The sequence below is a fragment of the Gorilla gorilla genome, chromosome 10 (genome assembly GCF_029281585.2).
Source record: "Gorilla gorilla gorilla isolate KB3781 chromosome 10, NHGRI_mGorGor1-v2.1_pri, whole genome shotgun sequence".
Taxonomy (NCBI): Eukaryota; Metazoa; Chordata; class Mammalia; order Primates; family Hominidae; genus Gorilla; species Gorilla gorilla.
Genome location: NC_073234.2, coordinates 59,007,633 through 59,027,523, shown reverse-complemented (window position 1 = coordinate 59,027,523; position 19,891 = coordinate 59,007,633).

Genomic DNA, 19,891 nt, shown 5'->3' with positions numbered 1-19,891 from the left:
GAGACCATCCTGGCTAACACAGTGAAACCTCGTCTCTACTAAAAATACAAAAAAAATTAGCCGGGTGTGGTGGCAGGCGCCTGTAGTCCCAGTTATTTGGGAGGCTGAGGCAGGAGAATGGCGTGAACATAGGAGGCGGAACTTGCAGTGAGCTGAGATCACACCACTGCACTCCAGCCTGAGTGACAGAGCAAGACTCCATAAAAAAAAAAACAAAAACAAAAAAACCAGATGTTGGCAGGGTGATTTCTTCTGAGGCCTCACTCCTTGGCTTGTAGATGACTTGCTCTGTCTCGAGTAGTCTTCTCTCTGTGTGTGTCTGTGTCCTAACCTCCCCTTCTTATAAGGATACTAGTTATTGCATTAGGGCTATCCTAATGACCACATTTTAATTTAATCACACCTTTAAAGACTCTGTAAAGACTCCAAATACAGTCACATTCTAAGATACTGGGGGGTTAGGACATCAACATACGAATTTTGTGGGAGGGACAGCCACAGTTCAGCCCATAATACTGGTGTCAAGTTCAGCAAATATATATGTGTATGTGTGTGTGTGTGTGTATATATATATATATATGTGTGTGTGTGTGTGTGTGTGTGTGTGTGAATTAACGTATCCAGTGCCTTGTTATAACACTCCTGGTACAGGTTCACAATCCTTATCCGAAACCCTTAAAGCTGGATATGTTTTGTAAGTAAGGCATTTGGGAATTTTCAAAAGGCAGTTGACACAAATACTACATAATTACCCAACACTCTCAGTGGGTTCTGAGATAGTGCCTCTTAATCAAACACACTAATATTTCTGAAAAACATAAATATTCATACTAAGTGGGAAAATTAATGTCTATAAATCATCTCACATCAGTTCTACTCAGGTTTTGCTGCTAAATGATAAAAGGTCAGGTAAAATATAAAGCTTTCAGGCCAGACGCGGTGGCTCATGCCTGTAATTCCCAGCACTTTGGGAGGCCGAGGCGGGCGGATCACAAGGTCAGGAGATCGAGACCATCCTGGCTAACACAGTGAAACCCTGTTTCTACTAAAAATACAAAAAAATTAGCTGGGCGTGGTGGCGGGCACCTATAGTCCCAGCTACTCGGGAGGCTGAGGCAGGAGAATGGCATGAACCCGGGAAGCGGGGCTTGCAGTGAGCCGAGACTGCACCACTGCACTCCAGCCTGGGCGACAGAGCGAGACTCCATCTCAAAAAAAAAAAAGCTTTCAATTTTCAGTTCTTGGATTATGGGATTATGGACAAAGGATTATGGATCTGTAAGAATTTGAGTAAGAATTAAGATTACAAAGATTAAGATTTAAAATATCCACATTATTTGACCCAGTAATTCTACTTTGAGGAATATATCCTAAGGATACAACCCGAAATGCATGAAAAGTTTTTCACAGAAATAGCCATGAAATTATTTTAATATACATTGAAAACAACCTGCATGGTCATCTGAAGAGAAATAGTTAAATAAAATATGATCTAACCAAAGAACTGGATTTTAAGAAGTCATTAAAAACAATGTTGATGAATAATTTGTAACAAGAGGCAATGCTTATGTTGTAACGTCAAGTGAAAAAGGCAGAATCTAAAATTGAATAAGTATATAAAAAGCATAGAAAACATTATAAGGAGACACACCTAAATATTAATGGTGGCTTGTCAGTCTTTCAATTTCTTTTTCCTTTTTTTTTTTTTTTTTTAAGACGGAGTTTTGCTCTTGTCACCCAGGCTGGAGTGCAATGGTGTGATCTCAGTTCACTGCAACCTCCGCCTACTGGGTTCAAGCAATTCTCCTGCCTCAGCGTCCCAAGTAGCTGGGATTACAGGCGCCCGCCACCAGGCCCGGCTAATTTTTTGTATTTTTAGTAGAGACAGGGTTTCATCATGTTGGTCAGGCTGGTCTTGAACTCCTGACCTCAGGTGATCCACCCACCTCGGCCTCCCAAAGTGCTGGGATTACAGGCCTGAGCCACCGCACCTAGCCTTTTTTTTTTTTTTTAATTGAGACAGGGTCTTGCTCTGTCACCCAGGCTGGAGTGCAGTGGCACAATCATGCCTCACTGCAGCCCTAACTTCCCAGGCTCCACCAATCCTCCCACCTCAGCCTCCCACGTAGCTGGGACCACAGGTGCACGCCACCACTCCCGGCTAATTTTTGTATTTTTGGTAAAGACGGGGTTTCACCATGTTTCCCAGGCTGGTCTCAAACTCCTAAGCCCAAGTGATCCACTCACCTCAGCCTCCCAAAGTGCTAGGATTTAGATGCATGAGCCACTATGCCTGGCCCAGTCTCTCAACTTCATTTCAGCACAGTATTGTCTGTTTTTACCGTTTGCCTCTAGCCATTTGTTCCTTCCTTGCTCTTCTCCTCTGTCCCCCTATATTGTACCCTTCCCCCCATTTTTACTGCCCCTTTCTGATAGCTCTCTATGTTATCCCATGGTCTCACCTTAACTAATGGCGCCACCAACCAGCGCTCCATTCTTCCTGCATTTCCTCTTTACTCCAAACCAGCCCAGCACTAGATTCAAAGTAGCCTCTCCTGTCTACACATTGACTCTCATCCCCCTTTCCCAAATCCAGGAAGTAGTGTGATGGGAACATAAGATTCATTAATGAAGGACAACCTTGAACAGGGAACTGGGAGACATTGTTTCAAGACTTTACCCCACACCTCTGAAAAGGCAGCACTGTGGCCCACTGGTGCTGGTGTCTCTGACAAGGTCTTATTCAGCTGGTTCTGCAAATACTGGGAAAACTGTAAAGTGGATTCTGCCTCTGCCAAAGAAAGGAACTGCTGCTGCTGGAGCGATGCTTGGAGGAGCAGGGAGAGGACTGGACACCAACAAAAAGCCAACAAGAAGCAAACAGAAGAAAAGCAAATCCCAGCCAGATGCAGTGGCTCATGCTTGCAATCCCAGCACTTTGGGAGGCCAAGGAGGGTGGATCACCTGAGGTCAGGAGTTCAAGACCAGTCTGGCCAACATGGTGAAACCCTGTCTCTACTAAAATACAAAAATTAGCCAGGCATGATGGTGGGTGCCTGTAATCCCAGCTACTCGGGAGGCTGAGATAGGAGAATCGCTTGAACCTGGGAGACGGTGGTTGCAGTGAGCCGAGATCACACCGCTGCACTGCACTCCAGCCTGGAAAGCTGAGCGAGACTCCGTCTCAGAAAAAAAAAAAAAAAAGCAAGTCCCTTTTTTCTCCAGCTGTGCAGCCTCCTGCTGGTACCCCTTGGCTGAGTAAGAGAACAAAGTGGAAATGGGGTCCCAGAGTATTAGCGGAGTACTAGCTCCCATCACAAAGCCGAGTGTAGCATGGAGGGTGGGGTGGGGCTGAGAGATGATGACCTCTTTGACCACTCAGCATTACACAAACTTTTCTATACATATTTAAACTTCTATACAATGAGACATTTCTACCATTCCCCTAGATGCAACTATCCCATATACAAAGACATTCTCATCCTCCCCTAAAATGAGGAGACACTATGCCCCAGCAGTCATTATATCCACTGTGGCAGGCAATCACACCGTCCATCTCCACACTATTTTAATAACTCCTTAAATTCACCCACAGTCTTAGCTGGTTTTCTGTTACTGAAATACTAAATGTTATAGTTTAACCTTCAACAAAACTTGTATTAAGTAATAAAAGGAAAAAGAGGAAGAATAAAATAGTTCATACAAATGCACACACATACATGCACACACATAAGCAATGAAGAAAATATATGTAGCTGCTACGTCCTCCTTTCTGTAACCAGTCATGGGACCACGGTTGTTAGTTATAACTGTGACCCACTAACCATTCCTTGTTACTCCTTACTTAGTCAAGCCCTTAGCAACGCTGAGTTCTTTACCTGATGGGGTGACCTAAACCTTCATTCCTGAAGTGTCTAAATGCTCAGTAGTCCTGACTTGGTTTGGTTACTGAAGTCTTCATTAACTTTTACTATTGGACATTGAAGTACTAAGAGGTTCTCTGAAGAATACCCTAGGCTGAAGACATAGTGATTTTTTTCCCTTCAGCTTTTATTTTAAGTTCCAGGGTACATGTGCAGGATATGCAGGTTTGCTACATAAGTAGATGTGTGCCATGGTGGTTTCCTGCTCAGATCACCTTGGTATTAAGTCCAGCATCTATTTGTTATCGTTCCTGATGCTCTCCTGCCCAGTAATCCCCACTCCAACAGGCCCCAGTGTGTGTTGTTCCCCTCCCTGTGTCCATGTGTTATTATCGTTCAGCTCCCACTTATAAGTGAGAACATACGTGTTTGGTTTTCTGTTCCAGCATTAGTTTGCTGACAATAACAGCTTCTAGAGCCAACCATGTCCCTGCAAAGGATATGATCTCGTTCCTTTTTATGGCACATAGTATTCCATGGCGTATATGTACCACATATTCTTTCTCTAGTCTGTCATTGATGGGCATTTGGGTTGATTCCATGTCTTTGCTGTTGTGAGTAGTGCTGCCATGAACATAAGCATGCATGTATCTTTATAATATAATGATTTATATGCCTTTGGGTATATACCCAGTAATGGGATGGCTGGGTCAAATGATATTTCTGCCTCTAGATCTTTGAGGAATTGCCACACTGTCTTCTGCAATGGTTAAACTAATTTACACTCTAACCAACAGTGTAAAAGCATTCCTTCTTCTCCGGAACCTCACCAGCATCTGTTATTTCTGGACTTTTTAATAATTGCCATTCTGAATGGCATGAGATGGTATCTCATTGTGGGTTTGATTTGCATTTCTCTGACATAGTCATTTTTATCCTTGCAGCATATCAGTAACCCAATTTTGCCTTGAATCTGGTTCAGTCTCCCCATCCAATATAGCAATGTCCTTATTTATCTTTAGTTTGATGGCATGAGGAGTACTAAATATCCAAGTGTCAATTTCATCGTCCAGTTCAATTGTTGTGGCCTTTTGTGAAAGCATTTCTACTCTGGGAATCAAGACCTTCAGGTTAGTAAAGTGCAATGTTATGGGGATGGAAAGCAAAATTTCTGCAAGTAGGCATAATAGTGAGAAAAGCCACTCCCATTTCCATCTCTCTCTTTTTTATGTATATACTTTAAGTTCTGGGATACATGTGCATAATCTGCAGGTTTGTTACATAGGTACACATGTGCCATGTTGGTTTGCTGTACCAACTCTTCATTTACATTAGGTATTTCTCCTAATGCTATCCCTCCCCCAGCTCCCCACCCACTTACAGGCCCTGGTGTGTGATGTTCCCCTCCCTGTGTCCATGTGTTCTCACTGTTCAACTTCCACTTATGAGTGAGAACATGCGGTGTTTGGTTTTCTGTCCTTGTGATAGTTTGCTGAGAATTATGGTTTCCAGTTTCATCCATGTCCCTGCAAAGAACATGAACTCATCCTTTTTTATGGCTGCATAGTATTCCATGGTGTATATGTGCCACATTTTCTTAATCCAGTCTATCATTGATGGACATTTGGGTTGGTTCCAAGTCTTTGCTATTCTGAATAGTGACACAATAAACATATGTGTGCATGTGTCTTTATAGCAGCATGATTTATAGTCCTTTGGGTATATACCCAGTAATGGGATGGCTGGGTCAAATGGTATTTCTAGTTCTAGATCCTTGAGGAATCACCACACTATCTTCCACAATGGTTGAACTAATTTACACTCCTACCAGCAGTGTAAAAGTGTTCCTATTTCTCCACATCCTCTCCAGCATCTGTTGTTTCCTGATAATGATCATCATTCTACCTGGCATGAGATGGTGTCTCATTGTGATTTTGATTTGCATTTCTTTGATGATCAGTGATAATGAGCATTTTTTCATATGTCTGTTGGCTGCATAAATGTTTTCTTTTGAGAAGTGTCTTTTCATATCCTTTGCCTACTTTTTGATGGGGTTGCTTGTTTTTTTCTTGTAAATTTGTTTAAGTTCTTTGTAGATTCTGGATATTAGCCCTTTGTCAGATGAGTAGGTTGCAAAAATTTTCTCCCATTCTGTAGGTTGCCTGTTCACTCTGATGATAGTTTCTTTTGCTGTACAGAAGCTCTTTAGTTTAATTAGATCCCATTTGTCTATTTTGGCTTTTTTTTGCCATTGCTTTTGGTGTTTTAGTCATGAAGTCCTTGCCCATGCCTGTGTCTTGAATGGTATTGCCTAGGTTTTCTTCTAGGGTTTTTATGGTTTTAGGTCTTACATTTAAGTCTTTAATCCATCTTGAGTTAATTTTTATATAAGGTGTAAGGAAGGGATCCCATTTCAGCTTTCTACGTATGGCTAGCCAGTTTTCCCAGCACCATTTATTAAATAGGAAATCCATTCCCCGGTGTTTGTTTTTGTCAGGTTTGTCAAAGATCAGATGATTATAGATGTGTGGTGTTATTTCCGAGGACTCTGTTCTGTTCTATTGGTCTATATATCTGTTTTGGTACCAGTACCATGCTGTTTTGGTTACTGAAGCCTTGTAGTATAGTTTGAAGTCAGGTAGCATGATGCCTCTAGCTTTTTTCTTTTTGCTTAGGATTGTCTTGGCTATGTGGGCTCTTTTTTTGGTTCCATATGAACTTTAAAGTAGTTTTCTCCAATTCTGTGAAGAAAGCCATTGGTAGCTTGATGGGGATGACATTGAATCTATAAATTACCTTGGGCAGTATGGCCATTTTCATGATATTGATTCTTCTAACCATGAGCATGGAATGTTCTTCCATTTGTTTGTGTCCTCTTTTATTTCATTGAGCAGTGGTTTGTAGTTCACCTTAAAGAGGCCCTTCACATCCCTTGTAAGTTGAATTCCTAGGTATTTTATTCTCTTTGCAGTAATTGTGAATGGGAGTTCACTCATTATTTGGCTCTCTGTTTGTCTGTTATTGGTGTGTAGGAATGCTTGTGATTTTTGCACATTGAGTTTGTATCCTGAGACTTTGCTAAAGTTGCTTAGCAGCTTAAGGAGATTTTGGGCTGAGACGATGGGGTTTTCTAAATATACAATCATGTCATCTGCAAACAGAGACAATTTGACTTCCTCTTTTCCTAATTGAATACCCTTTATTTCTTTCTCTTGCCTGATTTCCCTGGCCAGATCTTCCAACACTATATTGAATAGGAGTGGTGAGAGAGGGCATCCTTGTCTTGTGCTGGGTTTCAAAGGGAATGCTTCCAGTTTTTGCCCATTCAGTATGATATTGGCTTTGGGTCTGTCATAAATAGTTCTTATTATTTTGAGATACGTTCCATCAATACGTGGTTTATTGAGAGTTTTTAGCATGAAGGGTTGTTGAATTTTGTCAAAGGCCTTTTCTGCATCTATTGAGACAATCATTTGGTTTTTGTCATTGGTTCTGTTTAAGTGATGGATTTTGTTAATTGATTTGCATATGTTGAACCAGCCTTGCATCCCAGGGATGAAGCCGACTTGATCGTGGTGGATAAGCTTTTTGATGTGCTGCTGGATTTGGTTTGGCAGTATTTTATTGAGGATTTTCACATCGATGTTCATCAGGGATATTGGCCTAAAATTCTCTTTTTTTGTTGTGTCTCTGCCAGGCTTTGGTATCAGGATGATGCTGGCCTCATAAAATGAGTTAGGGAGGATTCCCTCTTTTTCTGTTGATTGTAATTGTTTCAGAAGGAATGGTACCCGCTCCTCTTTGTACCTGTGGTAGAATTCAGCTGTGAATCTGTCTTGTCCTGGACTTTTTTTGGTTGGTAGGCTATTAAATATTGCCTCAATTTCAGAACCTGTTATTGGTCTACTCAGAGATTCAACTTCTTCCTGGTTTAGTCTTGGGAGGGTGTATGTGTCCAGGAATTTATCCATTCCTTCTAGATTTTCTAGTTTATTTGCATAGAGTTTTTAATAGTGTTCTCTGATGGTAGTGTATTTCTGGGGGATCGGTGGTGATATCCCCTTTATCATTTTTATTGCATCGATTTGATTCTTCTCTCGTTTCTTCTTTATTAGTCTTGCTAGCGGTCTATTTTGTTGATTTAAAAAAAACAGCTCCTGGATTCATTGATTTTTTGAAGGTTTTTTTGTGTCTCTATCTCCTTCAGTTCTGCTCTGATCTTAGTTATTTCTTGCCTTCTGCTAGCCTTTGAATTTGTTTGCTCTTGCTTCTCTAGTTCTTTTAATTGTGATGTTAGGGTGTTGATTTTAGATCTTTCCTGCTTTCTCTTGTGGGCATTTAGTGCTATAAATTTCCCTCTACACACTGCTTTAAATGTGTCCCAGAGATTCTAGTACATTGTGTCTTTGTTCTCATTGGTTTCAAAGAACTTCTTTATTTCTTCCTTCATTTAGTTATTCACCCAGTAGTCATTCAGGAGCAGATTGTTCAGTTTCCATGTAGTTGTGTGGTTTTGAGTGAGTTTCTTAATCCTGAGTTCTAATTTGATTGCACTGTGGTCTGAGAGACAGTTTGTTGTGATTTCTGTTCTTTTGCATTTGCTGAGGAGTGTTTTACTTCCAATTATGTGGTCAATTTTAAAATAAGTGCGATGTGGTGCTGAGAAAAATGTATATTCTCTTGATTTGGGGTGGAGAGTTCTGTAGATGTCTACTAGGTCTGCTTGGTCCAGAGTTGAGTTCAAGTCCTGGACATCCTTGTTAACCTTCTGTCTCATTGATCTGTCTAATATTGACAGTGGGATGTTAAAGTCTCCCATTATTATTGTTTGGGAGTCTAAGTCTCTTTGTAGTTCTCTAAAGACTTGCTTTATGAATCTGCGTGCTCCTGTATTGGGTGCATATATATTTAGGATAGTTAGCTCTTCTTGTTGAATTGATCCCTTTACCATTATGTAATGGCCTTCTTTGTCTCTTTTGATCTTTGTTAGTTTATCAGAAACTAGGATTGCAACCCCTGCTTTTTTTTTGCTTTCCATTTGCTTGGTAAATCTTCCTCCATCCCTTTATTTTGAGCCTACATGTGTCTTTGCATGTGAGATGGGTCTCCTGAATACAGCACACCAATGGGTCTTGACTCTTTATCCAATTTGCCAGTCTGTGTCTTTTAATTTGGGCATTTAGCCCACTTACATTTAAGGTTATATTGTTATGTGTGAATTTGATCCTGTCATTATGATGTTAGCTGGTTATTTTGCCCATTAATTGATGCAGTTTCTTCATATTATCGATGGTCTTTACAATTTGGCATGTTTTTGTAGTGGCTGGTACTGGTTTTTCCTTTCCATGTTTTGTGCTTCCTTCAGGAGTTCTTGTAAGGCAGGCCAGGTGGTGACAAAATCTCTCAGCATTTGCTTGTCTGTAAAGAATTTTATTTCTCCTTCAGCTTAGTTTGGCTGGATATGAAATTCTGGGTTAAAAATTCTTTTCTTTAAGAATGTTGAATATTGGCCCCCGCTCTCTCCTGGCTTGTAGGGTTTCTGCTGAGAGATCCGCTGTTAGTCTGATGGGCTTCCCTTTGTGGGTAACCTGACGTTTCTCTCTGGCTGCCCTTAACATTTTTTCCTTCATTTCAACCTTGGTGAATCTGACAATTATGTGTCTTGGGGTTCCTCTTCTCAATGAGTATCTTTGTGGTGTTCGCTCTGTTTCCTGAATTTGAATGTTGGCCTGCCTTGCTAGGTTGGGGAAGTTCTCCTGGATAATATCCTGAAGTGTGTTTTCCAACTTGGTTCCATTCTCTGCGTCACCTTCAGGAACACCAATCAAATGTAGATTTGGTCTTTTCACATAGTCCCATATTTCTTGGAGGCTTTGTTCATTTCTTTTCACTCTTTTTTCTCTAATCTTGTCTTCTTGCTTTTTTCATTAATTTGATCTTCAATCACTGATACTGTTTCTTCCACTTCATCAAATCAGCTATTAAAACTTGTGCATGTGTCACAAAGTTCTCATGCTGTGGTTTTCAGCTCCATCAGGTTATTTAAGATCTTCTCTACACAGTTTATTCTAGTTAGCCATTCGTCTAACCTTTTTTCAAGGTTTTTAAGCTTCCTTGTGATGGGTTAGAACATGCTCCTTTAGCTCAGAGATGTTTGTTATTACCAACCTTCTGATGCCTACTTCTGTCAATTCATCAAACTCATTCTCCATCCAGTTTTGTTCCTTACTGGCGAGGAGCTGCGATCCTTTGGTGGAGAAGAGGTGCTCTGGTTTTGGGAATTTTCAGCTTTTCTGCTCTGGTTTATCCCCATCTTTGTGGTTTTATCTACCTTTGGTCTTTGATGTTGGTGACCTACAGATGGGGTTTTGGTGTGGATGTGCTTTTTTTTGATGTTGATGCTATTCCTTTCTGTTTGTTAGTTTTCCTTCTAACAGTCAGGCCCCTCAGCTGCAGGTCTGTTGGAGTTTGCTGGAGGTCCACTCCAGACCCTGTTTGCCTGGGTATCACCAGTGGAGGCTGCAGAATAGCAAATATTGCTGCCTGACCCTTCCTCTGGAAGATTTGTCCCAGAGGGGCACCCACCTGTATGAGGTGTCTGTTGGCCCCTACTGGGAGGTGTCTCCCAGTCAGGCTACACGGGGGTCAGGGACCCACTTGAGGAGGCAATCTGTCCGTTCTCAGAGCTTGAACGCCGTGCTGGGAGAACCGCTGCTCTCTTCAGAGCTGTCAGACAGGGACGTTTAGGTCTGCTGAAACTGTCTGCTGCCTTTTGTTCTGATATGCCCTGCCCACAGATGTGGAATCTACAGCAATGCAGTAGGCCTTGCTGAGCTGCGGTGGGCTCCACCTAGTTCGAGCTTCCAGGCCTCTTTGTTTACACTCGGTTGGAAATGCAGAAATCACCCACGTCTGCGTCCATCTCACTGGGAGCTGCAGACCAGAGCTATTCCCATTCAGCCATCTTGGAACTTATCCTCTTTTTTTATTTTTATTTTTTTGAGATGGAGTCTTTCTCTGTCACCCAGACTGGAGTACAGTGGCACAATCACAGCTCACTGAAACCTCTGGCTCCTGGGTTCAAGCGATTCTCCTGCCTCAGCCTCCTGAGTAGCTGGGATTACAAGCATGCACCACCACACATGGCTAGCTTTTGTATTTTTAGTAGAGACGGGGTTTCACCATGTTGCCCAGGCTGGTCTCAAACTCCTGACCTCAAGTGATTTACCCACCTTGGCCTCCCAAAGTGCTGGGATTGCAGGCATGAGCCACCGTGCCCAGCCCCATTTCCATCTCTTGATTCCTGTATTTATTCTGGCTGTGGGAAAGACAGCACCACATATTGGTCTCTGATTCAAAACACACACTGCATCTTGTAAGATAGCATGGCTTTCTTTCAGGACATTGTCTTTAAACCAACTGAGTCTTCAGTAAGCCATTATACTTTTCTACTAGGCCAGATGTTTCTAGGTGAAGGAATACATGGTATGACCTGTAAATTTTATGGGCATAATCCCATCGTTGTATTTCTTTTGCTGTGAAATAATCACACACACTGTTGTGCAGAATACAGTTGAAATGAATAAGGCATTTTATGAGTCCATGCATAGTGGTGCAAGCATTATAGACAGGGAAGGCAAGTCCATATCCAGAATATGTGTCCATTCCAGTGAAAAGATCTCTGTCCGCTTCCATGAGGGAAACAGTCCAATATAATCAACTGACCACCAGGTGGCTGGCTGACTTGTCTCTCCAAGGAAGGGTGCCAAATTAGAGACCCAGTGTTGGTTTGTGCTGTTGGCCAGTTAGTATTGTTAGCAGTAGCAATGTAGCTGGGCTACAAAGCCAGCCTTTGTGAGAACATCATATTGCTGAGCCCATGCAGAGCCTCTATTCTGGACAACATGACCAGTTTGCACATGGGTCAATTGAGAAATCACTAGGGTGGCTGATTAAAGTGGCTGACTGACATCAAGAGAATGAGTCATTTTGTTCACCTGATCATTAAAAGTTTCCTTATCGGATGGTGCCCTTTGGTGAGTATCTACATGGGACACAAATATATTCACATGGAATGTTTCAACCATCCTGAAAGGTCCATCCACATACCTCTTCCTTAGATCCTCTTGTATCAATCTTCCAATCTTGTCCTCTCTGAGTCCTTGATCATCCAGCCCAAATGTTAGCAACTGCCCATGAATCAGTGCTGATCCATACTTCTGACCATGTTTCAGTCCAGATAAGGTGGACAACCAAACATGTTGCTCTAATTTATGCTCATTAGGAGAATTTCCCTCTACTACTGCCCTTCAAGGCCACCTCTCATTGGGACTGTAATGATGTAACCATCCACCTCTGGTTGGTAACAGCATATCATGTAGAACCATTTGCATACCAGGCCTGGGATTTTCCCCCCTCAATCAGTTGTAAGAAACTCCTTATAAAATAATAGATATGAGTTGAGAGAGGACCAGTCACTGTTGAAGGACTCTTCATGGAATTACCTATTTCCCATTTCTGCATAAGTCTGATACATGCCATTTCCACTTGAGGACAGATTGCTTTCCTGTGTACCCAACCTTATGGCTTGGTGGTTCAGATAGCACCCATTTCATAAAGGGAAGCTCAGTTAACATTGCCACTTGATGTCCCATAGTTAGGCATTCAGTCTCTACCCAGGGCTAAATAGCCAGACGACAGCTGTTTCTGAAAAGCTCAAATAATTATTTGCAGAAAAGGGCATGGATTTGCTCCAAAGCCCTAGAGGTCTATATGATGATTTTCCTTTGGTACAAAGTGTATCTGCTTACTACGTAATAGAATAAGTATTTTATATGTAGAGCTGTTTCAGTATTCAATATTGCCATTCTCAGGGGGTAATTTTTATTTTCTTGTTAGAAAGCTTTTGTTTAAAATATGTTGTTTTGGGCCAGGAGTGGTGGCTCACACCTGTAATCCCAGCACTTTGGGAGGCCGAGACGGGTGGATCATGAGGTCAGGAGTTCAAGACCAGCCTGGCCAACATGGCAAAACCCCGTTTCTACTAAAAATGCAAAAATTAGCTGGGTGTGGTGGCAGGCGCCTGTAATCCCAGCTACTTGGGAGGCTGAGGCAGACGAATTATTTGAACCTGGGAGGCGGAGGTTGCAGTGAGCCGAGATCGCACCACTGCACTCCAGCCTGGGCTACGTGAGCGAAACTTGGTCTCAAAAAAAAAAAAAAATGTGTTTTAATCAGGCGCGGTGGCTCACACCTGTAATCCCAGCACTTTGGGAGGCCAAAGCAAGGGGATCACCTGAGATTAGGAGTTCGAGACTAGCCTGGCCAACATGGTGAGACCCCCTTCTCCGCTAAAAAATACAAAAGTTAGCTGTGTGCAGTGGCCTGTGCCTGTAGTCCCAGCTACTCAGGAGGCTGAGGCAGGAGAATCGCTTGAACCCGGGAGGCGGAAGTTGCGGTGAGCTGAGATGTACCACTGCACTCCAGCCTGGGCGACAGAGTGAGACTCCATCTCAAAAAAATAAAATAAAATAAAATAAAAATGTTATTTTTATCTTCTGATCTTCCTCAAAATTTTACTCTGGTTTCTATTGACCTTATTATTTTATGTCAACTTTTCCTTCACTTTTCTTCTCCTGTTATGTTTTTTCTTATATTTTCCTCCTTTCGTTTCTATGGATATTGCCTTTTCCATCGACCTTTTCCAAGTTTTCCTCATTTCTGTTAATTTTCTATTTGACACAATTCATTTCTTTTCCTTAGTCTTCCTATTCTTTCTTGCCTCCACTTTTATCTCTCTGCATTTTTTAATCAATTACATTTTATTTCTACTAGTTCTTATTAGTGCCACTTAAAGAATCTAACACATGCCTCTGAGATAAGATTTTTTATTTATCCTTGTAGAGCTTATAGGATTCCAATGGAAAAGATGCCAATGGAAAAACTTATTCAGTACATGTGAACATTTAATATAGTGTGAATTAGTTGAATTAGTTGTTGAGAAGGTCAAAGTTCAATCTCTCTAAAAATCAGAGAGGGTCCCCAAAGGCAAAATTCTTATTTCTCTACGATCATACTGCATCACTAACTCTGAGTGCCCTTGCAAATCTGCATCTTTAGATATTAAAAAGGGAAAGCAACTCTATGTGCATACCCCACAGCGAAGTATGTTAATGTGTTGTATTTATTATAAAAAAAGCTTTTTAATAAACTCCACAGTTGTAAAGATTTCATCTCTGATCATATATTAAGCGGTTTTATAAGCTTCCAGTTCAAAATATAAATATCGTAGTTACACTTAGAACAACCTCTAGTAAAGCCAAATATATTTTAAACATTCTTATATGAAGATGTTTGACCCTGAAAAGTCTACTGTAACATATCTGAAAAATTTTTAAGCACCTAAAATTTCTCTACCAATAGCACAAACACAGTTGTAATATCAACTTTCTCAGTAGTGAAAATAATATTTTCCTGAGACATAATCTTGGAGAGTGATATTTAAGGAGAAAGTTCAATCTGTTGTCATATACATCTTCACAAGAAAATGATTGAACTAACATTGGCTTTTGCAGTAATGTAAATAAAACTCCAGTGAGTCCTGAAAGATTTCTTGTAATAAACACATTGCTATTCAAATAATATATTTCATTAGTATATTATATTCTAGAAGCAAACACATCATATAATATAATTAAGATATTTTACATGTTATATGTTACTTAACATTTCATTTAAAAATTGGGTTTTTTTATTTTTTGTAGAGATGGAGTCTTGAATTCCTGGGCTCAAGTGATCCTCCTGCCTCAGCCTCCCAAAATGTTGAGGTTACAGGCATGAGCGACCACACCTGGCCTTACTTAACATTAATTGGATTAAAAAATATATATATATATATATATATATATATATATATATACACAAAAATTTTTTTTTTTTTTGAGACAGAGTCTCTCTTTGTCACCCAGGCTGGAGTGCAGTGGCATGATTTCGGTTCACTGCAACATCTGCCTGCCAGGTTCAAGCGATTTTCCTGCCTAAGCCTCCCAGAGTAGCTGAGATTATAGGTGTGCACTACCTACCTGGCTTTTTTTTTTTTTTTTTTTTTTTTTTTTAGTACAGACAGGGTTTCATCATGTTGGTCATGCTGGTTTCGACCTGAAATGATCCACCGGCCTCAGTCTCCCAGAGTGCTGGGATTACAGATGTGAGCCACCGTGCGGGCCAGAATTAAATATATTTAAAATTTTTTAATATTAATAATTTTGTAAAGAAGCAAAAACCAGTGGTTGGGGCATTATCTATAGCCAGTGTAAAAAGAAAAAAATTACTCAGTGATACCTGTTGAAGCACAGTTAGGAAGATTTTATTCAGTACCACTGCGATAGGCAGAGGGACCACCACAATGAGGTCTTGCAGTGGGAAAGAGAGATTGGGCTCAACTTCAATAACATCACAGTGGGAATTATAGCCAAGGAGCAGAGTGGGAGTCAGTGGATAGAAATTTACAAAGACGAAATGTCAGGGGTAAAGAGGATTCAAGCTAAACCAAACTAACAGGATGTTTCCTGAAGACAGGCCAGGGTGACCAGATATCACCTGGGGAATAGGGAGAATGAGGAACCTGATCAGGTATTGAAGATGATCAGATATCATGGATGAGGGCAGTTCTTGTCAAATTCACCCAGCAGGGTTCTTTGCTAAAACGGGATTTTACAAGAAAGTGGACAAATGGGCTTAGCAGAAGGTTAAGAAGCCTGACTAGGCTGGGCGCGGTGGCTCATGCCTGTAATCCCAGCACTTTGGGAGGCCGAGACGGGCGGATCACGAGGTCAGGAGATCGAGACCATCCTGGCTAACACGGTGAAACCCCGTCTCTACTAAAAATACAAAAAATTAGCCGGGCATGGTGGCGGGCGCCTGTAGTCCCAGCTACTCGGGAGGCTGAGGCAGGAGAATGGCGTGAACCCAGGAGGCAGAGCTTGCAGTGAGCCGAGATCGTGCCACTGCACTCCAGCCTGGGGGAGAGAGCAAGACTCCTCTCAAAAATAAAAAAAATAAAAAAAAGAAGCCTGACTAAAGTTTGGCCAAGCAAGGGATCTTTTGTCACCAGATTGCCAGGATTCAGATTCTGCTTCTGAAGCATACTAGCTGTGTAACTGTGGGCAAATTACTTAACCCATGGCTCAGTTTTCACATCTGTAAAATGGGACTAATAATAATACGTACTTACAGGATTATTATGAGGGTTAAACCACTTAATATATGTACAGCCCTTGGGAAAAGTGCCTTATTAGTTGGGTGTGGTGACGTGCACCTGTAGTACAAGCTACTAGGGAGGCCGAGGTAGGAAAAATCTCTTGAACCTGGGAGGTGGAGGTTGAAGTTAGCTGAGATTGCACCATTGCACTCAGCCTGGGTGACAGAGAGAGACTTTGTCTGGAAAAAGAAAGAAAGAAAAGAAAGGAAAAAAAAAAGAAAGAAAGAAAGAAGAGAGAGAGGAAGGAAGGAAGGAAGGGCACCTAGCACTTATATGTAATATCTAAGTGCCAGCTGTTTTTCTGAGGCAGCTCAACACAATGGCTAGACTCTAGAGCCAAACTGACAGTTTCTAATCCCAGTGCTACCACTGTCTACCTGAATATTGGAGAAGTTACTTAACTCTCCTGTGCCTCAGTTTCCTCACCTATCAAATGGGAGTGATAATAGTACTTGCCGGGAGGCGGAGGTTGCAGTGAGCCAAGATCACACAATTGCCTTCCAGTCTGGGTGACAGAGCGAGACTCCATCTCAAAAAAAAAAAGAATTATTGTGGGTTGATAACACAAAGTACTGTGGCTGGTACGGTAAGTTCTATGCAAGTGTTTGCTTTTACCTGGCTTACCTGAGTGCCACTGGGGCTTGAAAAGGAGCATTGCTCTTTTCTTTCCTCTGACTTATGGAAGCCCAAACAGCTTAGTGGAATTGTCAGGTAGCCCATCCTCCCTGGACTGACTGAATACTCTCATGGGACAGCTAGGCCACCTGCCAGGATTCGTTCTGCCTAGGGTGCCCTGTCCCTAGGCAAAAGAACAATTCAGGCCGGGCAAGGTGTTTCATGCCTGTAATCCCAGCACTTTGGAGGCCGAGGCGGACGGATCACTCGAGTTCAGGAGTTTGAAATAAGCCTGGCCAACATGGCAAAACCCCATCTCTACTAAAAGTACAAAAACTAGCCTGGCGTGGTGGTGGGCACCTGTAATCCCACCTACTTGAGAAGCTAAGGCATGAGAATCACTTGAACCCGGGAGGTGGAGGTTGCAGTGAGCCGAGATCATGCCAGTGCACTCCAGCCTGAGCAACAGGGCGAGACTCTATCTCAAAAATTAAAAAAGAAAACAAAAACAATTCAGGCAAAAGAACAATTATGATTATTTATATTTTATTTTAGAGACAAAGTCTCACTTTGTCACTCAGGCTCAAGTCCAGTGGCACAAACATGGCTCACTGCACTCTGACCTCCAGGCTTAGGCAATCCTCCTGCCTCAGCCTCTTGAGTAGCTGGGACTACAGGTTCATGCCACCACACCCGGCTAATTTTTGTATTTTTTGTAGAGATGGGGTTTCGCCATGTTGCCCAGGCTGGTCTTGTTGCCCAGGGTGCTTAAGCGATCCACCCGCCTCAACCTCCCAAAATGCTGGGGTTACGGGCATGAGCCACTGCACCCAGCCTATTTATACAAATTAAGACAAGGAGAGAGGTATAGAATCAGCTGAAGGTTGTAACATATTTGAGTTGGCTCCAGTTCTATTCTGGAACTGTTTTTTATCTAAGTATTTTTTGTGTCTAAATATTTCTCAAAGTGTTTATTTATTTATTTATTTATCTTTATTATACTTTAAGTTTTAGGGTACATGTGCACAATGTGCAGGTTAGTTACATATGTATACATGTGCCATGCTGGTGCGCTGCACCCACTAACTCGTCATCTAGCATTAGGTATATCTCCCACTGCTATCCCTCCCCCCTCCCCCCACCCCTTCTCAAAGTATTTATCACTTAGGTCCTCTGGACCTCAGTTTTCTCGTTTGCAAAATGAAAGGATTGTACTCAAAAATCTCTCACGATTGTTCTTGGTATGAAATTCTAAAATTCTATCATTCTATTCACATAATACATAGTGTTTGGGCGCGGTGTGGCCTAGGAGAGATGAAATCTTAGTTTCTATTTGAATCAAGGCCAAAACTCAAATGCCACTGTTGGTGACAGCTGCCTAAACTGTAGATCTCAACAAACCTTATACTCTCTTTTTATTATGAAGTGAAAGGACCAAAATAAATTGTAACCTTTATAGTGATATGTATTTCTATGGCTAAATTGCTATAAAACTCCTGAACTACTTGAAAATAACAGAATGTTACAGGTCTGAAAGTTTCTAAAATCTTCTCAAATCCAAGCATAAATTTTAAGTTTAAATGAGGCATATATTACACACACACACACACACACACACACACACGTAAAAGTGCTTTGTAGAGTTGATACATTTTACAAATGTAAGATGTGATCATGTATAAAAATCAATCTGGTCTTATTTTAATAGAAGAGCTTTATAATAATAATTTGTGGAGATAGAAATCTCTAGTTATTTAGCAAGCATAGAGAAATTCTTGCTTCTAAACTGACATCAAAGCATTTCTAGTTGATAAGATGTCCAAGTAAGATTTCATATATATGAAGTCATGCCAGTTGCCAGAAAGAGAAGCAGCTTTACTGTGAGGGTTTTGAGTTTCCACATTTGCTTTTAGCTTCTTTGCCAGAGGCACATACTTCTCCATCCCAAGAAATTTCTATGATGTTTTTAATAGCAAGGCATTTTTTCCATGGCCTTTTTACTTTTATGATTGCAGAATGAATAATTGGTTGGCAAAATTTGTTAATCTATTATTATGACTCCTAGTTTATCATGTAATGGTTAATTCTATAGTATTCTTTAAAATATGGCTTGGGTTCATCTTTGTAGTAATACAGTTATCTATTTACCAATGTATATTTATTTGTAAGACAATTTTTTGTACAAAACCATATTATCATGCCTGAAACAATATTTACAACATTAGCACACCTCTTCACATATTCTGCAGCATCTGTTTTGATGTTTCTTGATCATATATTCACTCTTTCACTAGTCACTACAGGAGGTCTGCAGATTATTATTAACCAAGGTTTTCATTATATACATGCAATCATTTTCTAAAATTTATATTTCAATTTATATAGTAAAATTCACTCATCTATGAGTTTCGACTAATGCATTCAGTCATGTAACCACCAGCCTTGTCAAGATATAAAATGATTCTAACATCCAAAAATATTTGCTTATGCTACTCCTTTGTAGTCAACCCTTTTACCCAGCTCTAACCAGTGGCAACTACTGATCTGGTTTCCACTCCTAGAGTTGCCTTTCCCAGAATGTCATACAAATGAAATCATACAGCATGTAGCCTTTCCTGTCTGGCTTCTTTCACCTAAAATAATGCATTTGAGATTCCTTAATGGGGTTGCTTGTATCAATAGCTTGTTCCTTTTTATTGCAGAATAGTATTCCTTTATGTGTATGTACCACAGTTTGTTGACTCATTGCCCAGTATAAGGACATCTGGGTTGTTTCCAGTTTTTGGTGATTATGAATAAAGCTGCAGTAAACATTTGCATGCAGTATTCTGTGTGACTGTAAGTTTTATTTCTCTTGGGTAAATATTTTGGAGTGGGATTGCTGGATCACATGGTATTTTATATTTAAATCAGTAAGAAACTTCCAAACTTTTTCTCAAGCTAGCTGTACCATTTTTCACTCCCCCTAGCTATATGTGAGAGTTCCAGTTGTCCCAAATACTCATCAACATTTGATACTGTCGATCTTTATTTTACTATAGCCATTCTAGTATGTACTAGCATCTCATTGTGATTTCAATTTGTATTTCCTTTTTGACAAATAATGTTGAACATTTTTCCATCAGCTTTTTAGCCATTCATATATCTTCTTTAG